At 41.2% G+C, this 17,771-nt stretch overlaps 1 non-coding gene across 1 annotated transcript; it reads left to right on the forward strand.

The window, feature by feature from the left end:
* The first annotated feature begins 2,992 nt into the window (after positions 1-2,992).
* Positions 2,993-3,100, forward strand: LOC112700402 (small nucleolar RNA R71). Its single transcript, XR_003153309.1, has one exon. It is a non-coding gene; the product is annotated as a small nucleolar RNA R71 (small nucleolar RNA).
* The last annotated feature ends 14,671 nt before the right edge of the window (positions 3,101-17,771 follow it).

The following is a 17,771-nucleotide window of genomic DNA, read 5'->3' on the forward strand; positions in this document are numbered from 1 at the left end:
AAGGAAGTTCATCTCCTTGCATCATGGGCAAGTTGAATGCCAACCTTACATTTTCCGGACTAAAATCCAAGTATTTCCCCCGAACCATAGTAAGCCAATTCTTTGGATCCGGGTTCACACTTTGGTCATGGTTCTTGGTGATCCATGCATTGGCATAGAACTCTTGAACCATTAAGATTCCGACTTGTTGAATGGGGTTGGTAAGAACTTCCCAACCTCTTCTTCGGATCTTATGTCCGATCTCCGGATATTCACTCTTTTTGAGTTTAAAAGGGACCTCGGGGATCACTTTCTTCAAGGCCACAACTTCATAGAAGTGGTCTTGATGCACCCTTGAGATGAATCTCTCCATCTCCCATGACTCGGAGGTGGAAGCTTTTGCCTTCCCTTTCCTCTTTCTAGAGGTTTCTCCGGCCTTGGATGCCATAGATGGTTATGGAAAAACAAAAAGCAATGCTTTTACCACACCAAACTTAAAAGGTTTGCTCGTCCTCGAGCAAAAGAAGAAAAAAGAGAGTAGAAGAAGAAGAAATGAAGGAGATGGAGATGGTTTTGTGGTTCGGCCAAAAGGAGAGAAGTAGTGTTTAGGTTGTGTGAAAATGAAGGAGTGAAGATGGGTTTATATAGGGGTGGAGGAGGGTTAGGTTTCGGTTATGGGAGGGTTTGTTTGGGAGGGAAAGTGTTTTGAATTTGAATGGTGGGGTAGGTGGGGTTTTATGAAGGATGGATGTGAGTGGTGAAGAGAAAGATGGGATTTGATAGGTGAAGGGTTTTTGGGGAAGAGGTGTTGAGGTGATTGGTGAATGGGTGAAGAAGAGAGAGAGTGGTGGGGTAGGTGGGAATCCTGTGGGGTCCACAGATCCTGAGGTGTCAAGGAAAAGTCATCCCTGCACCAAGTGGCGAGCAAAATTGCACTTTGTGCCAATTCTGGCGTTAAATGCCGGGCTGGTGCCCATTTCTGGCGTTTAACGCCAACTTCTTGCCCTTTCCTGGCGTTTAACGCCAGTCTGGTGCCCCTTTCTGGCGTTAAACGCCCAGAATGGTGCCAGACTGGGCGTTAAACGCCCATCTGCTAGCCTTACTGGCGTTTAAACGCCAGCAGGATCTTCCTCCAGGGTGTGCTATTTTTCATTCTGTTTTTCATTCTGTTTTTGCTTTTTCAATTGATTTTGTGACTTCTCATGATCATCAACCTACAGAAAACATAAAATGACAAAGGAAAATAGATAAAATATAACATTGGGTTGCCTCCCAACAAGCGCTTCTTTAATGTCAGTAGCTTGACAGAGGGCTCTCATGGAGCCTCACAGATGCTCAGAGCAATGTTGGAACCTCCCAACACCAAACTTAGAGTTTGAATGTGGGGGTTCAACACCAAACTTAGAAGTTGGTTGTGGCCTCCCAACACCAAACTTAGAGTTTGACTGTGGGGCTCTGTTTGGCTCTGTTTTGAGAGAAGCTCTTCATGCTTCCTCTCTATGATGACAGAGGGATATCCTTGAGCTTTAAACACCAAGGATTCTTCATTCACTTGAATGATCAATTCTCCTCTATCAACATCAATCACAGCCTTTGTTGTGGCTAGGAAGGGTCTGCCAAGGATGATGGATTCATCCATGCACTTCCCAGTCTCTAGGACTATGAAATCAGCAGGGATGTAATAGTCTTCCACTTTTACCAGAACATCCTCTATAAGTCCATAAGCTTGTTTTCTTGAGTTGTCTGCCATCTCTAGTGAGATTTTTGCAGCTTGCACCTCAAAGATCCCTAGCTTCTCCATTACAGAGAGAGGCATGAGGTTTACACTTGACCCTAGGTCACACAAGGCCTTCTTGAAGGTCATGGTGCCTATGGAACAAGGTATTGAGAACTTCCCAGGATCCTGTCTCTTTTGAGGTAATTTCTGCCTAGACAAGTCATCCAGTTCTTTGGTGAGCAAAGAGGGTTCATCCTCCCAAGTCTCATTACCAAATAACTTGTCATTTAGCTTCATGATTGCTCCAAGGTATTTAGCAACTTGCTCTTCAGTGACATCTTCATCCTCTTCAGAGGAAGAGTACTCATCAGAGCTCATGAATGGCAGAAGTAAGTCCAATGGAATCTCTATGGTCTCATTTTGTGCCTCAGATTCCCATGGTTCCTCATTGGGGAACTCATTGGAGGCCAGTGGACGTCCATTGAGGTCTTCCTCAGTGGCGTTCACTGCCTCTTCCTCCTCTCCTAATTCGGCCATGTTGATGGCTTTGCACTCTCCTTTTGGATTCTCTTCTGTATTGCTTGGAAGAGTACTAGGAGGGAGTTCAGTAATTTTCTTGCTCACATGACCCACTTGTGCCTCCAAATTTCTAATGGAGGACCTTGTTTCAGTCATGAAACTTTGAGTGGTTTTGATTAGATCAGAGACCATGGTTGCTAAGTCAGAGTGGTTCTGCTTAGAATTCTCTATCTGTTGCTGAGAAGATGATGGAAAAGGCTTGCCATTGCTAAACCTGTTTCTTCCACCATTATTGTTGTTGAAACCTTGTTGAGGTCTCTGTTGATCCTTCCATGAGAGATTTGGATGATTTCTCCATGAAGGATTATAGGTGTTTCCATAGGGTTCTCCCATGTAATTCACCTCTTCCATTGAAGGGTTCTCAGGATCATAAGCTTCTTCTTCAGATGAAGCTTCCTTAGTACTGCCTGGTGCATTTTGCATTTCAGACAGACTTTGAGAAATCATATTGACTTGCTGAGTCAATATTTTGTTCTGAGCCAATATGGCATTCAGAGTATCAATCTCAAGAACTCCTTTCTTCTGATTTGTCCCATTGTTCACAGGATTTCTTTCAGAAGTGTACATGAATTGGTTATTTGCAACCATTTCAATTAGTTCTTGAGCTTCTGTAGGCGTCTTCTGCAGATGAAGAGATCCTCCAGCAGAACTATCCAAAGACATCTTGGACAGTTCAGAGAGACCATCATAGAAAATACCTATGATGCTCCATTCAGAAAGCATATCAGAGGGACACTTTCTGATTAATTGTTTGTATCTTTCTCAAGCTTCATAGAGGGATTCTCCTTCCTTCTGTCTGAAGTTTTGGACTTCCACTCTAAGCTTACTCAATTTTTGAGGTGGAAAGAACTTTGCCAAGAAGGCATTGACTAGCTTTTCCCAAGAGTTCCGGCTTTCTTTAGGTTGTGAGTCCAACCATATTCTAGCTCTGTCTCTTACAGCAAAAGGGAATAGCATAAGTCTGTAGACCTCAGGGTCAACCCCATTAGTCTTGACAGTGTCACAGATTTGCAAGAATTCAGCTAAGAACTGATGAGGATCTTCCAATGGAAGTCCATGGAACTTGCAACTCTGTTGCGTTAGAGAAACTAATTGAGGCTTAAGCTCAAAGTTGTTTGCTCCAATGGCAGGGATAGAGATGCTTCTCCCATAGAAGTCGGGAGTAGGTGCAGTAAAGTCACCCAGCACCTTATTTGCATTGTTGGCATTGTTGTTGTTTTCGGCTGCCATGGGTTCTTCTTCTTTGAAGATTTCTGTTAGGTCCTCTACAGAGAGTTGTGCCTTAGCTTCTCTTAGCTTTCGCTTCAAGGTCCTTTCAGGTTCAGGTTCAGCCTCAACAAGAATGCTTTTGTCTTTGCTCCTGCTCATATGAAAGAGAAGAGAACAAGAAAATATGGAATCCTCTATGTCACAGTATAGAGATTCCTTGAGGTGTCAGAGAAAAAGAAAAATAAAAGGCAGAAGTAGAAAATTCGAACTTATCAAAGAAGATGGAGTTCGAATTGTGTATTAAGGAATAGTGTTAGTCCATAAATAGAAGGATGTGAGAAGAGGGGAAGAAATTTTCGAAAATTAAGTAAAAGATTTTGAAAACATTTTGAAAAACACTAATTGATTTTCGAAAACCATGATTGAGAAAGAAGTAAAGTGATTTTTGAAAAAGATTTTGAAATTAGAAATTAAAAAGATATGATTGAAAACTATTTTTAAAAAAAGATGTGATTAGGAAGATATGATTGAAAAACATATTAAAAAGATTTGATTAATGACTTGGCTATCAAGAAAAGATATGATTCAAACATTAAACCTTTCTCAACAGAAAAGGCAACATACTTGAAATGTTGAATCAAATTATTAATTGATAGCAAGTATCCTTAAAAATAGAAAGAAATTGATTTTGAAAAAGATTTGATTGAAAAGATTTGATTTGAAAAAGATTTGATTTTGAAAAGATTTTGAAAACTTAAAAAAAATTTGAATTAAAAACAAAATCTTCCCTCTTGTGCCATCCTGGCGTTAAACGCCCAGAATGGTGCACATTCTGGCGTTTAACACCCAAACTACTACCCTTTTGCGCGTTAAACGCCCAGCCAGGCACCCTGGCTGGCGTTTAAACGCCAGTCTGTCTTCTTCACTGGGCATTTTGAACGCCCAGCTTTTTCTGTGCAATTCCTCTGCTGTATGTTCTGAATCTTCAATTCTCTGTATTATTGACTTGAAAAGACACAAATTAAAAATATTTTTGGATTTTTAATAATAAGGAATAATCAAAATGCAACTAAAATCAAATAACAATGCATGCAAGACACCAAACTTAGCAGTTTGTATACTGCTGACACTAACAAAATGAGAATGCATATGAGACACATAAACACTCAAGTCAAGAGAAATTAAAGATCAGAGTAATGAAATCATCAAGAACATCTTGAAGATCACTTAAGACACATGAATGAATGCAAGAAGAACAAAAACATGCAATTGACACCAAACTTAAAATGTAACACTAAACTCAAACAAGAAATATTTTTGGATTTTATGATTTTGTAATTTTTTTTGTGCTTTTTCGAAAATTAAGCGGAAAAGAAAATAAAGGTATCAAAATTCTTAATGAGAATTCCAGGAATCATGCAATGTTAGTCTAAAGCTTCAGTCTAAAAGAATTAGACATGGCCAGCCAAGCTTCAGCAGGACATTGCATTCAAGAGCTAAATTGATGAGAATCAATCAGCTTTGGTGATGATAAGAACATCACTTTGAAACACTAGTCATTCTTAAGAACTCTGAAGAAAAATACCTAATCTAAGCAACAAGATGAACCGTCAGTTGTCCAAACTCAACAATCCCCGGCAACGGCGCCAAAAACTTGGTGCACGAAATTGTGATCAATACTTTTCACAACTCAAATAATCCCCAGTGATGAATCCAAAAACTTGGTGTTCAACACCATGGCATAAACACAACTTCGCACAACTAACCAGCAAGTGTACTGGGTCGTCCAAGTAATAAACCTTACGCGAGTAAGGGTCGATCCCACAGAGATTGTTGGTATGAAGCAAGCTATGGTCACCTTGTAAATCTTAGTCACGCAGATTCAAATGGTTATAGATGATGAATAAAACATAAAGATAAAGATAGAGATACTTATGTAATTCATTGGTGAGAATTTCAGATAAGCGAATGGGGATGCTTTGTCCCTTCCGTCTCTCTGCTTTCCTACTGTCTTCATCCAATCCTTCTTACTCCTTTCCATGGCAAGCTGTATGTTGGGCATCACCGTTGTCAGTGGCTACCTCCCATCCTCTCAGTGAAAATGTTCAACGCACCCTGTCACGGCACGGCTATTCATCTGTCGGTTCTCAATCAGGTTAGAATAGAATCCAGTGATTCTTTTGCGTCTGTCACTAACGCCCAGCCTTCAGGAGTTTGAAGCTTGTCACAGTCATTCAATCATTGAATCCTACTCAGAATACCACAGACAAGGTTTAGACCTTCCGGATTCTCTTGAATGCCACCATCAATTCTAGCTTATACCACGAAGATTCCGGTTAAAGAATCCAAGAGATATCCACCCAATCTAAGGTAGAACGGAGGTGGTTGTCAGGCACACATTCATAAGTGAGAATGATGATGAGTGTCACGGATCATCACATTCATCAAGTTGAAGAACAAGTGATATCTTAGAACAAGAACAAGCGGAATTGAATAGAAGAACAATAGTAATTGCATTAATAGTCGAGGTACAGCAGAGCTCCACACCTTAATCTATGGTGTGTAGAAACTCCACCGTTGAAAATACATAAGAACAAGGTCTAGGCATAGCCGAATGGCCAGCCTCCAAATGTGATCAAAAGATCTAAAGATCAAAAGATTCCAAAGATCAAAAGATCCAAAGATCAAAAGATGAAAATACAATAGTAAAAGGTCCTACTTATAGAGAACTAGTAGCCTAGGGTTTACAGAAATGAGTAAATGACATAAAAATCCACTTTCAGGCCCACTTGGTGTGTGCTTGGGCTGAGCATTGAAGCATTTTCGTGTAGAGACTTCTCTTGGAGTTAAACGCCAGCTTTTATGCCAGTTTGGGCGTTTAACTCCCATCCTTGTGCCAGTTCCGGCGTTTAACGCTGGGAATTCTGATGGTGACTTTGAACGCCAGTTTGGGCCATCAAATCTTGGGCAAAGTATGGACTATCATATATTGGGAAAGTCTAACCTTGTCTGTGGTATTCCGAGTAGGATTCCGGTAATGAATGACTGTGACGTGCTTCAAACTTGCAAGTGCTGGGTGTTAGTGACAGACGCAAAAAGAATCAAGGGATTCTATTCCAGTAGGAGCGGGAACCAACCGGTGATTAGCCGTACTGTGACAGAGTGCGTGAGCATTAGTTTTCACTGCGAGGATGGGATGTAGCCATCAACCATGGGTGATGCCTCCAGACGATTAGCCGTGCGAGTGACAGCTGCATAGGATCATTTTCCCGAGAGGATTGAAAGTAGCCACAGCTGATGGTGAGCCCCTATTCAAAGCTTGCCATGGAAAGGAGTAAGAAGGATTGAGTGGAAGCAGTAGGAGAGCAGGCGTCCTTGAGCCATACAGCATCTCCATCCGCTTATCTGAAATTCCCACCAATGAATCTGCATAAGTCTTCTATCCCTTTTATTATTTCTTTTTATTATTAATTATTCGAAAAACCCATAAACCAATTTAATCTGCCTGACTGAGATTTACAAGGTGACCATAGCTTGCTTCATACCAACAATCTCTGTGGGATCGACCCTTACTCACGTAAGGTTTATTACTTGGACGACCCAGTACACTTGCTGGTTAGTTGAACGGAGTTGTGAATTTAACCAAGAGACACAATAGTTTTTGTGTATATACCAAAGAGCCAATATTGATGATCACAATTTCGTCCACCACCTCACAACGTTGTCAAGGCTATAGAGGGTAAGGTCAAGCTCGGGTGCAAGAACCCAGACCTACTCCTTTAAGTTCTCATAAGCAGTAGTCACGCTGCCCACAAGGTGACCCTGGAGCTCGGCATAATCATCCCGGGCAGTCTCCAATTCACCCGGGAGATGCACCACCTCTTTGTAGGCCGAAACATAGCTCTTCTTGTGCTTCAGCGCAGTGTCTTCGGCCAACTTCATAGAAGCCGCCAAAGCCACAGAACTAGATTTTTCACCCTCTAACTCTTTCTCCACCTTCGCCAACTTTACCTCCAGCTCCTCCTTCAAACCTTTTATCCTATCAAATCCGGACTTAGCCTCCAACATGAAAGATTTTGTAGCATAGACCGGGATACCCTGAGAAGTTCGAAAAAGTGCTGCACCCATATGAGCCATCTTCACACTACTTTTAGTTATGAACTCTAGGTGATGAACAATGGACACATCATCCATTGAAAGACCTCCGTAGGGGGCAATCTGCTGGTCAACAAACTCGACGGCATCAAAATGAGGGGCATAAAGGTTAAAAGGCTCAGATGTTTTTTGCTTTTTTGGAGAAGGAGCACCAGAAGCAGCAGCTGAAATTTGTGGAGGGTCAGCCAGACGAACCTGAGGAGTAGGGATCACCCTCCTCGGTACAGGTGAGCTCGGCACGAACGGCTTCACCTGAACTTGAGAAGACCCCTCTCCTGCCGCCTTGGCCGATATGTTTTGAATAACAGCAGCCTTCCTTGCCTTTTTAAAGGCCTTCATGGAGTCATTATTTTTTGACATATCTGAAAAACAGAATCAACCACAGTAATGGATTACAATCGCAAAATAAGACGAAGCAAAGCTAAGAAACAAAAGATAAAAATAAGTCAGACATTACCCAACATAGTTCGGACCAGGGACGGTTTCCCCATAAACTTTTTGATATCAAGATGGGGAGGTTCCCCCCATATGTTCTCCAGAACAATCACAAGAGCCCGCTCAACCTCGTCTAGCATCTCCCATGTATAACAAGATACTGTCACATTCTTTTGCCATTCTAGAGGAAAAGCAGGCTCATCATTTTCGTCAAGAAAAAAAGGGCGGGCCCTCTCAACAGCTCGAACTTTAAAGAAATAGTTCTTGAAATCCTTAAAGGACTCATCATACATGGCAAAAACTTTATGCCCCTGAGCAGATCTAAAAGAAACCCAAGAAGCATTCTTTTTGGAAGAAGCCCCAGGCTTCACAAAAACGAAGAGATAAAGAAAGAGAGTCTAAGAAGGTTTGACGCCTAATTCATCACAAAGCAACTGAAAGATCTTGATAAAACCCCAGGAATTCGGATGAAGCTATGATGGGGCAATATTACACGACCACAACAAGTCGGTCTCAAAAGCAGTAAAAGGGAAAGTAATGTTCAACTAGCCAAAGAAATATTCATAGGCGTAGAAGAAGGGACGCTCCCCCTCGACCGAGGTTGGAAAACAAACCCTCTCGTCAGAGTCAGGCGCTACAAGCTCATAATCCCTTTCCTGGGCACTGCTACCATAAACCCTACGATGTTTTCTCAGCTCTACACAAAATTCAGCATCTACCACAGAAACACACATTAAGACAAGTGAGTCCAGCCAATCAGACATCCCCTCAGAAACTTTAGAAGACATCTCTACAATATTTTTGCGAGAAGACACGGCCAACTAGTCCTACAACCAAAGAAAAGACGGATTACTAAAATTACTCAAGATCAGACAAACAACTCGGACAGCAAAAATAAAATAGCAGATGACAAACTCAGCAGTAAAAAGGAAATCTCTAAGACACAACCCAAGGACTAGGGGCATCCTTTGGAGGTAATAACAGAGCAAAGACCCACACCATCTACCAAAAAAGAAAGAAACCCTCTTTTTCCTTTTAGCAAAGTCATCAAAACAGCGCAAACAAACAACAAAAAATGACAAATGGACATCAAAGATGCAACCTTTTTAGGAAGAAATCAAATGAAGCTGAAACCATTATCCCAAAAAAAAAAGCAACAGCAAGGGTAGTTCAAAGCCCTAGGAAACCCTAATCATCGGGAAGAATACCAGAAACATGCATCATAGCAAATAAACGTAACAACGTGAAAATGATCAAACTTTCCAGCATGCATTCAAACAAAATCAAAGATTTACCAAAGGATCAAAGGAAAAAACGACAAAAAGAAATAAAAAAGCAGAAGGTAGCACCAACCTAGAAGAATAGAGAAAACGCTCTGAAAGAAAAAGCTAAAAAGCGGAGAGGAGCAGTGAAGATCGTCCCGCGAAGCAGAGCACCAACAGATACCAAAGCGTCACAGAGAAAAAATGAGAATGTAGGATGAAAGTAGAGAAAAAAGGGCGGAGTTATAGAAAAGAGAAAACTGTCTCTTGGATACAAAATTCAAATAAAGGAACCAAGAGAAACGGGGCATTAAAAGCCAATTAATGAGGGTGTTAAACCCTCGCACGTTTCCAAAGCTAGAGCGCTAAAGCAAGAGCGCGCGCTTTTAAAGAAACAAAACGTTTCACATTCAAAAGAAGGAAGAACACCCTACAAAGAAGAAGTCGACAAAATGCTCGAGTTTGGCTTCATCCAAAGAAGGATCGAAGTCCTCAGACTAAGACTCGACCTCCAAATAAAGACCGAGCTCGAGCAGGGGCACTATTCATACCCAGGGTCAAGCTGTCTAACCCGGGATGTTCTACAGACAAAGCGACCGACCTCTTCAGGTCAGGATGACCCGACCTCTTCTCAGAGAGCTTGACCAAGTCACCAGGAAAGCCCAAAGAAGGGCCCTAATAGATGACTGCATACCAAAGCCCAAGGCAGTCCAAGCCCGCAGGGAGAAAGGCAGTTCCGTTGAAGATAAGATGACCTCACTCAAAAATATAAAGATAAGATAAGATAACTTACTTATCTTATCTAAGAATATCACTCCACGCTACTATAAATACACTGGAGCACACAGGTATAACTCATACTCTGATTCTACTAAAAACATGCTTAATACCCTTGCTAACTTAAGCATCGGAGTCCCTTGCAGGTGACAAAGGATCAGCACCATCACCAAGTACAACAAGTCGGACATGGCGGCTCCGGCACCTTCATCAAGTCGGACACAACAGCTCCGACTAATACAGAAGATCTCGTCCGAGATCGACCTATAGTTTCAGGTAACCCTTGGAACAGTGCTCGACCACGAAAAGGACCAAAATAGATGAAAACCGAATTCAGCAAAAGGTCAACCAAATGGGGAACAAAACCCAATCTCTACAATATTAGCAAAGATGAAAAAGTGATGAAAATAGAATAATGCAAGAAGTTATCGAAAGCAATCCATAGAAAAGATCTGACGAGGTCTTAATAAAATGGGTTGCTATAAATAACTTAAAGACAGGCCAACATAAAGAAGTCGGACTAGTCGCTGCAATAACAAGTTATAAAAAGTCAATCCCTGGAAAGAGGCCTGGCCAGCCCTAAAAAAGATGATTGCTAAAAATAACTTATAAGGGACCAACGTAAAGAAGTCGGCCCCAAAACCAAAAAGTTATAAAAAGTAATCCCTTAAAGAGACCTGACAAAGATCTAAGAAAGAGGATTGCTAAAAATAACTTATAGGGGACCGACGTAAAGATGTCGGCCCCAAAACCAAAAAGTTATAAAAAGTAATCCCTGAAAGAGACCTAACAAAGGTCCAAGAAAGAGGATTACTAAAAATAACTCATAAGGGACCGACGTAAAGAAGTCGGCCCCAAAACCGAAAAGTTATAAAAAGTAATCCCTGAAAGAGACCTGACAAAGTTCCAAGAAAGAGGATTACTAAAAATAACTTATAAAGGACCGACATGATGAACTCGGCCTCCCACAAACAAGTTATAAAAAGTAATCCCTAAAAGAGACCCGACAAAGGTCCAAAAAAAAGAGGATTACTAGAAATAACTTAGAAGAGGCCGACATGATGAAGTTGGCCCCCCGCAAACAAAGTTATAAAAGTAATCCCTAAGAAAGACCTAACAAAGGTCCAAACCAAACGGATTACTAAAAATAACTTCAGACCAAAGTAGAGAAGTCGACATACAAGTTGGACCCAAACATCCACAACCTCAAAATCAAGTCATAAGTATTAAAATACAGGGGCAATCACAAGAGGTCGGACAACAAGGCTCTGACATCCCAAAAAGGTACCAGACAGATGCAGACAAACATGTTATGAAAGGAAACAAAGTTATAATATCAACAAGGCTCAAAGAGACCACCCAAAGTCGACCTCAAAGAAGCCTAAGAAAATACTTTGTTTTTCCCAAAATAAAGTTGCTAACAGCAAAGCAATTAAAAGTGTTCAAAGAACAAAATAACAAAACCACAAAACAAAAAGAGTTTAAAGACCCACAGATCGGGCCATACATATCCAAATCCATAAAAACTACATAGGGTTCAGAGACTCTCCAGCGGTAGCATCTCGGGGCGAAGGAGGCCGAGTCTGAAGGGGCACTGCATCTACTGTTCCATCATCTCGGTTCAGAATTTGAACATCGGGATCAGACTCCGGTTGAGCGACTTCAGCCGAAGTAGAGGAGGACGGAATATTAGAGGTTTTTGCAGAAGAAACAACAGGGGGGCCAACATCATCATCATCATCAGGATCATCAGGAATAATCTTACCATCCCTAACAATGTTATCCGGGCCAAAAAGGGAAAGGTCAAGCTCCGGTGTAAGAACTCGAACTTGCTCCTTCAGATTCTCATAAGCAGCATTAACACTGCCTACAAGGTGACCTTGGAGTTTGGTATAATCAGCCCGAACAGATTCTATGCTGTTCCTGAGATCCATCATCTCTCTATAGGTGGTAACATAGCTCTCCTTATGTTTCAATACTGTGTCCTCAGCTAATCTCACAGAGGCCGCCAGACCAATAGCCCGAGTCTTCTCCCCCTCCAACTCCTTCTCCAGCTTGGTCACTTTCACCTCAAACTCCTCTTTTAAATCCTTAATCCGGTCAAACTCTGACTTGGCCTCCCCCATAAAGGCCTTTGTAGCATGGATAGGAAGATCTTGAGCGGTCCGGTATAAAGCTGCTCTCATGTGTGCCAGTTTAATGCCATTCCGAGTGATAAAATCCAAATGATGAAGAATGGATACATCATCAGTAGGCATGACACCATAAGGAGCAATCTGTTGATCAACAAACCCGACAGCATCAAAGTCAGGAGCATCCAGATTAAAAGGCTCGACAGTCCGGGATCTTTTTGGAGGCGGAACGGTGGTAGGAGAAGAAGTAGCAGCAGAGGTTTGAGGGGGATTAACTAAATGGACCTGAGGTGTTGGGATTACCCTCCTCGGCCCAATAGAACTCGAGATCGGTCTCTTAGGAGGAACTTGAGAATATCCTTCCCCTACAGCCTTGGCCGAGATATTCTGTGCAGCAGTAACTTTCCTCGCCTTTTTAAAGGCTTCCATGGAATCATTGGTCTTGGCCATCTCTGAAAAAACAAATCAAAACAAGTTACAAAACTGGAGAAGTAAAAACAAAACATAACAAAAGAAGTCGGTCTCTACCCAGTTCGGCTCAGACAAGAGAAGGGTCCCCTAAGAATCTCTGTGTCAAGATGAGGAGGTTCCCCCCAAATATCCTCCAACACAGTTACAAAGGCCTGCTCGACCTCATCAAGCATCTCCCATGAGTATCGAGACACTACAACACTCTTCTGCCAACACAAAGGGAAGGCAGGTTTACCATTCGCTTCTAGGAAAAAAGGTCGAGCTCCCTCAACAGCTCGAACCTTGAAAAAGTAGTTCTTAAAGTCCCTAAAGGACTCATCATACATGGAAAAGACTTTCTGCACTTGGGCAGACCTGAAAAAAACCCAAGAAGCTTTTTCTTTGGTAGTCCCAGGCTTAGTCAGAACAAAGAGGTAAAGAAAGAGAGTTTGAGAAGGTGTAACATCTAATTCTTGGCAGAGTAACTGAAAGATCTTGATAAAACCCCAAGAGTTTGGATGGAGCTGGAATGGAGCAACGTTACACAACCACAACAAGTCAGTCTCAAAAGAAGTAAAAGGGAAAGTAATGTTCAGCTGGCTGAAAAAATAGTCATAGGCATAAAAGAAGGGACACTCCCCCTGAACTGAGGTCGGAAAACAAACCCTCTCATCGGAATCAGGTGCTACAAGGGAGTCCAGCCAGTCGGACATACCCTCAGGGACCTTGGAAGATGTCTCAACAATATTTTTGCGAGAAGACATGGCCAACTAGTCCTACAATCAAGAAAAGAAAATGGATTACTAACCAAAACAACTCAGACAAACATGACTTAGGGTAATACAAGTAGTAAAAAGGAAAACCCTAAGACACACAACAAAGTCTAGGGGCATCCTTTGGAGGCAAAGACAAGACCCAGTAAAACTCCTGGCAAAGAAAAATCCCCTTCCAGACAAACGACAATACGAAGAAGAAAATTAAAGCTATCCCCACAAGAAAAAACCTTCTTTTAATCAACACTCTGAAAAAAGAACCTCGAACTATAGTTTCAGTCCACAAAGCAGAGGAACTACCAAGCAACATGCCAAAGCAGAAATCATCGAAATCATAACCCTTTTACAAGAATCAAGCAAAGCCATTACCCCAGAAAAGCTAAAAAATCAGAGGGCAACAAAATATGCAAAGCCCTAAAAAGCCTCAACCAAGAGAAATACCAAGAGTACGCATAAAGACTAAAAGGAAGCCAGAAAAAATACATTACAATGACAAACAAGCACAAGAGTATAAAAAGGTTTAAGCTTTCCAACATACAGGAAAAATCAAAGCTTTACCAAAAAATAATAAGAACAACAAAAAGAAGAACCAACCTGAACAAAGGAGAAAACTTCAAAGAGATTGAAGATGGAGAGACGGAATCGCCTTTCGAGCAACGAAAAACACCAAGAATCACCAATCACATCGCAGAAATAAACGCAAAAATGCAAGTCTCAGGCAAAAACTGAAAGCGAGAAAGAAAAAGGGGAAGTTACAGCAAAGAAACAGAGAAGAGAAACCATTTTTGTGAAAAGTTCAAAATGGACGAAGAGACGGAACATTAAAAGTATTAATGAGGTTATTAAACCCTCGCGCATTGCCAAAGCAAGGAGACGTGCATTTTCAAAAGAATAAAAATTCAAAAGAAAATGTTCCGCATTCAAAGGAGAACCCTACAAAGAAGAAGTCAACAAAATGCTCGAGTTCGGCTTCACCATAAAAGGATTGAAGTCCTAAAACTGAAGACTCGACCTCAAAACAGAAGACCGGGCTCGAGCAGGGCCACTGTTCATACCCTGGGTCGAGCTGTCTGACCCGGGATGTTCTACTGACAAGTCGACCGACCTCTTCATGTCAGGACAATCTGACCTCTTCTCAAAGAGCTTGGTCAAATTACCAGGAAAGCACAAAAAAGGGCCCAAACAGAGGACCACGCTCCAAATCCTAAGTCAGCCCAAGCCTACAAAGAGAAGGGCGGTTCCCTTGAAGATAAGATGACCTCACTTGAAGATAAGATAAAGATAAGATAACTAACTTATCTTATCTAAGAAGGTCACTCTACGCCATTATAAATACACTGGTGCACCCAGGTATAACTCATACGTTGATTCTACTAAAAACCTGCTTAATACCCTTGTTAACTTAAGCATCGGAGTCTCTTGCAGGTACCACCACCCTCCGGTGACGAAGGATCAGCACCACCACCAAGTCCAACAAATCGGACACAGCGACTCCAGCCACCGTCATCAAGTCGGACAAAACAGCTCTGACCTGTACAGAAGATCTCGTCCAAGATCGACCTACAGTTTTAGGTAACCCTCGAAACAGTTTTCTAGAGATAAAAGCTCCCTCTTCTCTCTAGAATTAGGTTAGGATTAGGTTAAATTCTCTTAGATTTAAGTGTAATTCCTTGATTTCATCTTGTTTCCTTCATAATATCTTATCCTAATGTCATAATTCTCTAGTTTCTCTTGTTAAATTCTTGTTTTGCCATCTTTTATGTTGATGAATCCTTGTTGGATTTCCTTTTCTTTTAATGCAATTTTATGTTTCCATGCTCTCTTTAATGTTTATTTTCATTGATATTGTTGATTTATTGCTCATGATGGTTATAGGTCTTGTTAATTCTTGCAATTGGTGATATTTACTTTTCTTGCACTCTAGTTGTTTGATAGAATGCCTCCTTTTGTTGACCTAGGCTAAGGGAATTGAGTGACCTTGAGTCATTGGGTCTCAATGAATTGGTGATTTGAGAATCCTTGGTGATCAATTTAATATCCATTGACACTAACCTACTACTAATCTAATTAGTAGATAGGTTGGGACTTATGGGTTGATGTTGATCAAGCCATTTGATGTACTTCAAGCCTAGGAGTAGATATTACGTACTTAAGGCTTTTGGAAGTAGACTTAATGAGCTTGGTTCCTCATAATTGTTAATATATGGTTTGTAGACAAGGATGGTAATCTCAATTACCTATGTCTAGCCAAGAGTACTTTTCCTTTCTCTTATTAGTTAATTGTTCATTTACTTTTCTTGCCATTTACTTTCTTGCAAAAATATAAAATCAAACCCCTTTGTTCCTTAATAGCAAATAATAGAACACTTCATTGCAATTCCTCGTGAGACGACCCGGTGTTTAAATACTCCGGTTAATTCTTATTTGGGGTTTATTACTTGTGACAACCAAAATTTAATTTGATTCGAGGATTGACTATCGGTTTGGACTATACTAACAACGAAATTATTTTGTGGAATTCCGAACTGGTGTAGATTCTCTAAATCAAATTAATGGCGCCATTGCTGGGGAATGCAATTGTGTTATGTTATTGGTTATTGTGAATATGTGAATATGTTTGTCTTTTGTTTGTTGGTTAGTTTTTGTTAGGTTTAGGACTTTGTTGTTTATTCTTTGTAGCTTCTATTTCTATTCGCCATTATGAATTCTCATCCTCACTTTGGCTATGAGTTTGGCTCAAATTATGTTGTAAGGAATGGGAACTACACTGGTGACATGCATCAAGGATGGAACAATCAAAGATGGGAGGAGTCTCAAGGGATTGATCAACATTCTTGGCAACAACCCCCTTCCAAATCAAGTTTGACAAAGGTGCTTGGAGATATGACCACTCTCCTCATGGAGATATGCAAGGACCAAAAGGCATTTTATTCCATTCAAGCCATTCAAGTGCCACCCCAACATGACTACTCTCTGATTTCCTATGGATATAATTCCAATCCTAATGCATATCAGTCTAATGGATGTGGTAACCCTTATTGTAGTTGTCAACAACCACCACCATATGCCTATGAACCACCCCCTCAACCTAATTTTGAACCACCATACTCATAAGCCCCCTACCACCAAACACCTCATTATAGCCCTAATCCTTGTCTACCATACTACCCACCTTATAAACCATATGAACCATACATAGAACCACCACCTCAATATACACCACATCTATACCCTTATCAAGATGAACCAACTTCTCTCCCAAACAATGAACCTTATTTTCCCCTACCACCCTCTATAGATGATTCACCCCAAGGTTATATTCACTCTTGCACCCAAAGGCAAGAAGAGAACCAAAAGGAGTTCAAGGAGCTAGAAGCCAAGATAGCCACCTTGGCGGAAACCGTTCACAACATAGTCTCCTTCCGCCTAAGCCTATGCGATCAAAGCACTCCCATTGTTGGAAGTGGAGAAGCAATCAAAGAGCTTAGTGAGGGAGTGAATTCAAAGCTCCAAGGTGAAAAAGGAGAGTTGAAGCAAGATTTGCATCAAGAGGAGGACGTTGGGGTTATCAATATTTAGGAAGTGAAGAACAAGTTAAGGGAAATTGATCAAGAAGTTGATTCCATCGTTGGCAATTTTTTGTCCACCATGACCAATCCCCTTCACATCAATGTTTAGAAGGGTGTGCAACCTCCTAAGCAATTCATGGTTGAAGATTTTGGAAGGATCGACCAAGAGAGGGAATTAATCATTGATGACTTCCTCTCTACAATTGAATCTTTTTCCATGGAGCTTGATGTAGAGACTAATGAAGAGGCGAAGGTTGTAAAGGAAGAGCATAGGGGAACGGATCTCGCGTTGGCTAAGTGTGGCGAGGTCCCCCTTCCTAAGTCACCATCACTCCGTACAACATTCAAGTGGGTAAAACTCTTATCCCTAAGCTTTACCTTTTAACTTGAATATGGTTTGATTGAAAATGATGGTCAACTTAGAGATCTTTATGGAATTAAGAGTAAGAGAGAGTTGTGTAGTGGTTGGAGATATCACTCTAAGTTCATGATGGTTGCATTCTCAAAGTGGAATAGTAATGGTAGGTGTAGAACCAAATTATGTGGGTCTATGAAGAGAAGTTGGTGCTCTAAGAGAATTCTATATGCCTACAACCCAAGTGGAATCATGATGATCAATTAGAAGATGGGTGTGAAGATAAGATATGGGATCCCAGATCATGATATGAAGACCAATTTTGGGAGATCATATCTTGGGGAGAACTTCACCCAAGCTTGGTGAAGATGGTTGGAAA

This window comes from Arachis hypogaea, chromosome 6, assembly GCF_003086295.3.
Source record: "Arachis hypogaea cultivar Tifrunner chromosome 6, arahy.Tifrunner.gnm2.J5K5, whole genome shotgun sequence".
NCBI classification, from domain to species: Eukaryota; Viridiplantae; Streptophyta; class Magnoliopsida; order Fabales; family Fabaceae; genus Arachis; species Arachis hypogaea.